Source organism: Amaranthus tricolor, chromosome 1 (genome assembly GCF_026212465.1).
Source record: "Amaranthus tricolor cultivar Red isolate AtriRed21 chromosome 1, ASM2621246v1, whole genome shotgun sequence".
NCBI lineage: Eukaryota > Viridiplantae > Streptophyta > Magnoliopsida > Caryophyllales > Amaranthaceae > Amaranthus > Amaranthus tricolor.
Genome location: NC_080047.1, coordinates 37,339,130 through 37,347,173, shown reverse-complemented (window position 1 = coordinate 37,347,173; position 8,044 = coordinate 37,339,130). Strand labels below are relative to the sequence as shown.

The 8,044-nt window shown below is 32.2% G+C and overlaps 1 pseudogene; it reads right to left on the bottom strand.

Moving 5' to 3' along the window:
• The window catches only part of LOC130810333 (uncharacterized), a 19,541-nt pseudogene extending 12,199 nt beyond the window's left edge, over window positions 1-7,342 (bottom strand).
• Window positions 7,343-8,044: the final 702 nt, after the last annotated feature.

Genomic DNA, 8,044 nt, shown 5'->3' with positions numbered 1-8,044 from the left:
AGTAAGTATTTGTTTCATTGTTTGGAAATCAATACTCTTTTCACATGAACAGTATTTTTCATTTAAATATTAATGATGATTACTGTTCATGATTTTAAATAAATAAGGAGTAATAAATATTTGATGTCACATGTCAACATAAGAATTTCCCTTATTTGATATTCTTCAAAACTGGTAAATGATAATTAATGAGCTGAAAAGATAAATTTAAGTTAAAATTTAAAAATAACTTATAATATTATTAGCTTTTGACTTTTTGATTTATTTTTTTCTTTAATAAAAAGCTAAAAATTAACAAATATTTTTTACCAAACGCTTATAACTTATACAATTAACCTGAACAATTGGCTTTTCGATCAATATTTATAACTGGTCAAATTTTACTAAACAAAATCGTGTATTCCTTTCTTGAGAATTAGCAAATCTCAAGTCAACTATCACGTCACGATCGTGAAACTTAAGTCTCATGAAGTATACTTATTCCGTTTCAAAATACTTACGCCTAATATATTTTTCCGTATTTCAAAATACTTATATTTAATATATTTTTGCATAATTCAATACGTTTGTCGGATTGTTTATATCTAGAGTTATACAGAACTAAAAATTATAAAAAATTAATAGTATGAAAATATGCGACGAGACGAAAAAAACAAGATCCCACATAACTATGTTTTTTTCTGGTATAATAACCAAAATATGTAAATTATCATAAAATATACAAAAATAGATTAGGTGCAAGTAATATAGAACGGAGCAAGTAGTAAATTGAAAAGACATAAATTCTTGATTTGCTTATTGGATTTAAACTTATGGTCAAGTAAGCTCATCAAACGCAGTTACAGCGGTAGGATGACATTTAGTAACCATACTTCCTCTCCCTAAAATTTATAAACTCGTCTTGTATGAAATCGTCTTACTATAAAACGGATTTATATAATAGTTATTATTATCCTACCTAATATTCCGCACAAAGGTAGGGTCTGGGGGGTCTATATAATAGTCAATTTCTTCAATTGATTACTATATGATCATAAGTAATTGTTTTAAGGGTATAAGTACTCTTTCTAAGACCGTAAAAAGTAATTATATTAAAATTATAAATGATCACTAATCATTTTAAGACAAAAAAATATATGTTGGGTCAGCCCAATAGAGATGGTCTCACTGTGAGACCGTCTCATTTAAGAATTATTGAAAATTTATATTTACATTTAATTTTTCATAGGAATACTATTTAATTTAATTATTACAATATTTTTAATTAATTATGAAGTAACACAATAAAAATTTTTAAAGTTTCCATTAGTATTTCTTATCAAGACTAATCAATTTATATCTCTCATACTTCTTCTGTTCCAAATTACTTCACTTGCAACATTAAGATTATTACACTATTTATTTATCACCTTTAACTTGCGATTAATTTTTAATCTATATGTTAAAATATAATCAAATGAGATCTTGTTTGATTTGTCTAATGTAAAAATTATTAATATTTAATTTTTATAATCTTTCATAATATATACTCCCTTTGCTGTTTTTTGTTCACTTTTTACACAATTTTCAATGTAAATTTTGAGCCTAAATATCTCTAAATAGGCATCATAAAAAATTACAAAAAATATGTGGTAAAAATGTATGCATTAAGACGAATCTAACAAAATTTCACATAGATATATTTTATCGTCAATATCTTAAAAATCTTAATCAAAATTTTAAAATATCCACTACAACCAAAATTCCTGAAAAATATCACTAAAAAGGGGAAAAATAATACTCACCTCCAAAAAAAAATAGGGTGTGTTATGGGGTCAAATAAATGAACCCGTAATTTATTTAGTCAAACCCTAACCATCCAACTCGGTTCAATAACTTCTTAAAATAACTACCAACTACTCATCATAACCTACCACTCACCCATCATACCCATGATTTCCACATTAATTCACCATCCAACCTCCATTCTACCATTATAAATACATGTCGCATACATCATTTGCACCGGACTAAGCTTTTATATTGCTATCGTTACACCACAATAAATATTCACCCTCCTACGTACAATATATACTGAACCAAATATTCTTTCAATTGACCTGAATTCATCCTATAATCCGTTAATCTTGTATTCATTCATTATCATATATTCATTACTTTCTGTCTCTCAATCTGACTTGAGCGTCGGAGGGGTTTTCCTGGAAATCACCCCCCGGACAAGGCTAACGTTGTATTGCAGGATTTGAGGTCTCATCAACGGAAGGATCATAAGCACTTTCAGCATACTGACAGTTACCCTCGATTACATCTTATATCCAGGTATTTAAATGTCTTTTGCAATTCCTTGTTTCATTACCGAAACAGTTTGGCGCCGTCTGTGGGGATTTCAAACATAAAAGTCATGTCTCCCCTCAAAAATACAGTGCTTGAACTTTCGTAAGCCTTCGATTTATGTATTAGTACGTGGCTTGCTTAGACCAAATTCTCTAATTTTCATTGTGTGAAAATATTTAAAAAGGTGCGTTGGAATAATCAAATGGATCAAATTGTCAACTATGGCAGTAAACAATCTTCCATCTCTCTTATTTAAAAATAACAAAATCAAATATGTGAAGTGGTCACCTGTCCAATATTTTAATTCTTTGCTCTTCGATTATCCAGAGCAATATGATGACGTCTTTCTCCAGTCTTCAAAACTTAACCACCATTATTTCACTGATTCTCAATCAGTATGGGAGTGGTTTCCTTATATTTGTTCATCATTCTTCATTGCTGAATTCTGAAGTCAATTTCTGCGGCTGCTATGGAGTATTTGAAAAATAAATTGTCATCTAATTGTGTGGGATTTTTTTTTATATATTAAAAGGCGGTTAGAGTATTATTAAACCCTAATTAAACCTGATTTCACCTTCTAATCAGAAATGGAAGAGTGGGGATCATGGGTTAATGGAGGGTTGTGATTTAACTCCTATATTAAATTTATGATGTCGTTGTCGACTTGAGTCGCCATTGCAACTTGCTGAAAAGCTCTCTGTTAGGACTAATTTCTAGCTTAATTAGGAACCTCAAAAGAAATCACTGATACCTTTGCTAAATTTGGTTCTTAATTAGCTATAGTTATGAATGGAAAATTAAAGCGTCTTTTGTGAATTGTTATATCCAGTCCATTTGCGAGACATCATCTTTTCTGAGAGATCAATTCCTATGAAATATTGATCTTTAACAGATGTTATTTCCGCAAAAAAATCAATCCAAATGTTGAACTTCGGTTTGATGCACCTTGAGATTAGATTCGTAGAACGTTTTCAAACCAACTTCAACTAACTAAAAAATTTAGTCCCAATGTTGAAGTTCCGCACATTCTAAAGGATTAGATGACCCATAGAACGTTTCCAAACTAGCTTCAACTAAGTGGTTTCGGTCTAAAGGACCATCATCTTATCTTTACTGTGTCGTATGTGAATATTTCCTGAATTTTTCTCGGCACCCATTATTTTTGAGGATTCGGAAATTATTTGTTAATGATGAAGATTTGATTTGAAGATCATTTTGCTATGAGGAAAAGAAGGTTCCCACTCGTGTGTGACCGTCTAATTATGTGATATATTTAATCCAGATCTTCAATTTCACCATTTTTTGTCAACTCCAGCTATGTGACCGTCTAATTAATAAGCTATATATCATCAGCTTTATCAAAATGCCACTTTTTTCTTGCTTGAAAATTTGTAGTTTTCAATTACTACAAAATGAGAATAGAGATTGTATTGCTGGGAAATGAGAAACAGTATAAAAATTAGAATAGAGTGATGAATTATTATCTTATATATTGGGATAAATTGAAAGCTGAATTATTCTTGGACCAACACACTTAACGAGAATTATTATATTTATTACTTCTCAAATTGAGAATTTTTGGGTCAAATTATTCCAAATGTTTGTTTTTATTCGTGGATGTAAAAGTCCGATCTTATTGATTGTATTCATCTAATATTAAAGGTCGGTTTGATGCAACTTTAAAAGGGTTCAATGACCCGTAGAATATTTTCAAACCAACTTCAAGAAGGAAAATGGCCAAGTATTAAAAAGTCGGACCCTCAAATTGTACTAGCCAAATTGAACCCGGAAAATGGCCGAGTTATCTTTTGGTTAACCGTGACATCGAGGATTCGGATGCGATGAGTCATTTTGTACCATCGAATAGCCGGATTCTCTTGTCTAAGGTTATTATACAAGTTTTGTCTTTTGCCGTATCATCAATTTGTCCGAAATATTAAAAACTCAGACCCCCCAAGGGCCTCCAATAATTTCGCAAAATTGTCTGAGTATTGAGAGTAGCTGAGTTATGCTATGACCGAATCATCGAAGACCCAGTTGAGTAATTGTCATGATGTATTATCATAATGTCGGACCCAAGTTTGGTTTGATTCACCTTCCAATGGGTTATTAAATCCGTAGAACATTTCCAAACTAGCTGCAACCAAGTGCTTTCCGTCGAAAAAATTACTCCAAATATTGCTCAATTCAATGTATTAGCTGAATCCGAATATGATCTGACAGTGGTTCAAACTATTTTTATCGGATCCCCGGAAAACTACCTACATTCAATATATTGGCTGGATCCAAGTATGATCTCATAGTGGTTCAAACTATTTAAATCAGATCCCCGAAAAACTACCCACATTGATTGTAATGGCTGGATCCGGGTATGATCTGACAGTGGTTCGAACCATCCACCCATGAGAGAATAATCTCAGGTGACTCGATACATGGAGCAAAATCATCACCATTTCCTTCTAATGAAATGCTACATAAAGGATACAAATCTTTAATTAGTATTGCTAAGTGAAGAATATATTGTATTAATCCGATGATGATCATATGGTCATTCTTACTTTTATTCATCGACGTATATCGGGTGTTTCGTATTTGTTGTATTCATGGGTCGATGTGAAGTGATCAAGTATGATACTAACACATATTAAAAGAATTATTTATTATTTATGCGTGGAAATTCAATACTTCACCATTATTATTCTTAATATATTGGGTCTTACTTATAGGTGGTTTTCAATGATGAATGTATAAAGTCAACTGAGCTTTCACCTGGTTTAAAAGTCATCTTATTATTATTATTATTATTGAACTCCCAACACGTGGGCGTTCTTTGTCATATTATGGAATCATCTAAGCTTTCACCTAATTTGAAAGTCATATTATTATTGAAGGCCCAAAATGATTGATTTTAGGCGATATTTTCAAAGTATTTATCTTAATTATCAAACTTTCACCTAGTTTGAAAGTGAAATCCTTGCGAGTGTCACCTAGCTTGGTAACTCGGACTCTTATTAAGCCCCAAAATGAGTGATTTTGGGCGTTATTTGTCAATGTATTCATATTGAGTATCACCTAGCTTGATAACTCGATCAATTATTAAGCGGACCTATGTCCGATCAGTATATTCATCAATGTTTTCGAAGGATTCACCTAGTATGATTCCTTATCTAAGTTCGGATGATTGACACCCGATCAAAGTATTCATCAATTCTTTCGAAGGATTCACCTAGTATGATTCTTTATCTAAGTCCCGGGTGATTGACGGCTGGGCAATGCGGACCTATGTCCGATCCAAATATTCCTTAAATGTAGACTTATGTCTGATCCGAATATTTATCAATGCTTTCGAAGGATTCATATAGTATGATTCCTTATCTAAGCCACAGGTGTTTGACTGCCAGGCCATATCGTCATATCAAGCTCAAATGTCAAATCATCATATCAGGCTCAACTTCCGAATCATCATATCAGGCTCAAATGTCGAATCAACATATCAAGCTCTAAAGTCGAATCATCAAAAGTGGCCCAAAGGCCAAATATTTATAATTCATGGGGCTTCCACCATCATGGGCCCATCGAGGCAAGAATTCGAAGTTTACCTTATTCGGACCTTATTGCATGGTTTCTTCCGAATTTTTGTTTGATATGCATCATAGGTATGATTTTTTCCGCATAAAGACGGATACCCTCGCTACATTAAATTCCCTCATCTATCGCTCTTCATGCGTGGGGCTAATGTTATAGGGTCAAATAAATAAACCCATAATTTATTTAGTCAAACCCTAACCACCCAACTCGGTTCAATAACTTCTTAAAATAACTACCCACTACTCATCATAATCTACTACTTACCCATCATACCCATGATTCTCACATTAATTCACCATCCAACCTCCATTCTACCATTATAAATACATGTCGCGTACATCATTTGTACCGGACTAAGCTTTTATATTGCTATCGTTACACCACAATAAATATTCACCCTCCTACGTACAATATATACTGAACCAAATATTCTTTCAATTGATCTGAACTCATCCTACAATCCGTTAATCTTGTATTCATTCATTATCATATATTAATTACTTTATGTCTCCCGATCTGACTTGAACGTCAGAGAGGTTTTCCGGGAAATCACCCCGGACAAGGCTAACGTTGTATTGCAGAATTTGAGGTCTCATCAACGGAAGGATCATAAGCACTTTCAGCATACTGATAGTTACCCTCGATTACACCTTATATCCAGGTATTTAAATGTCTTTTGCAATTCCTTGTTTCATTACCGAAACATGGTGAAAAAAAAACAGTCCATGAACATGTAGAATCAAGAAATAAACCCCATTTTCAAGGTTTTTTTTTGGGTGGGATGAAAGAGAGGAGGTAAAGAAGTAGACTTTCCATTTTGGGTAGAAATGGGAACATTAAACATAGGCCTAAGTCTAATATTAGCTGATTTAGTTCTCTCTAATCCCTTTTTAATCCTCTTAATTATTGTATGTTTCTCTTTTTACTTTTCCTTTTCCTGTTCCTCCATTGCAGCAGCATCTCCTAATGAACTTGATGATGATGATGATGAAGATGAAGAAGAAGATGATGATGGAGAAAAAGCAGAGGATCTCTGTTTCTTTAATCTGAGTAATTCTTTAAATAAAACAGTACATTTTGGTGGTCTTGGTGATGGATCATCATCTATAAACCATATTCTTGGTTCTTGTATTTCTCTTCCTAACAAAATCCCATTAAGAATCCCATTTTGATTATCTTGATCATCTGATTGATCAGAAGATCTAAGATTGATTTGGCAGTAAAGTAATAGTTTTCCTTCAAAGAAAAGTTCATCTGCTGTTAACAGTGTTGAATGAGATGTATCAAAGCTTGATAACAACTCAAAATCACCACCATTTTTAACCATTTGATCTTTTTTAACTTTGATTTCATCATCTTTTTCTGTTGATGAATCAACATTATGATCATCTGCTGAATGTGAAGTCATTGGATTTTCCATTCTAATTGATTTCTCCACCATTGATTTTTAGGTGGGTTTTATGGTTTTATGTTAGGATTTTGGAACATAAAATGTAGTTCTAAAGATTGTTGGAGGGTTTGAAGAAGAATGGGAAACAGGAAGAGAAGTGGGAGGGGTTGATTCCTGGTGGGTTGAAATTTAGCTTTTATAGAGGGAGATTCAACCCAATTGAATAAGGTTTTTTTTTTAATAGATAGTTTTCCATCACCTTGAATTACCGTCAACAAAACAAGTTATTTATAAAAAAAAATTTTGAGATTTGATAATAAATGAAGATAAAGATTGAATTATATAGATAATATATTAATATTTAAAGAAAGTTAGAATATGAAATATGAATAAGATTAAAGACGATACAAAATGAAAATATAAATAAGGTTAAAGACGATATAAAATGAAAAAGACAACTCAATATATATTATAAATAATAAGAAGGACGAGAGACTACATTTCACTTGCTGGTTAGTTCGATAGCTTAAAAAATTATTGACAATGTTTGAGGAAAGTTTTTCCAAAATATTGCCTAAAAAAAAATAATTCCCACTTTGCATTATGTGGGAAAGTATTTCCCACAATACCGTCCACGTGGAAATTTGTTTTTTTTTTTTTTTTCAGACAAATCCGCCACTTGAGATGGCGGTTTGCCTTAAGTAATAAACCGCCACATGAAGTAGCGGTTTG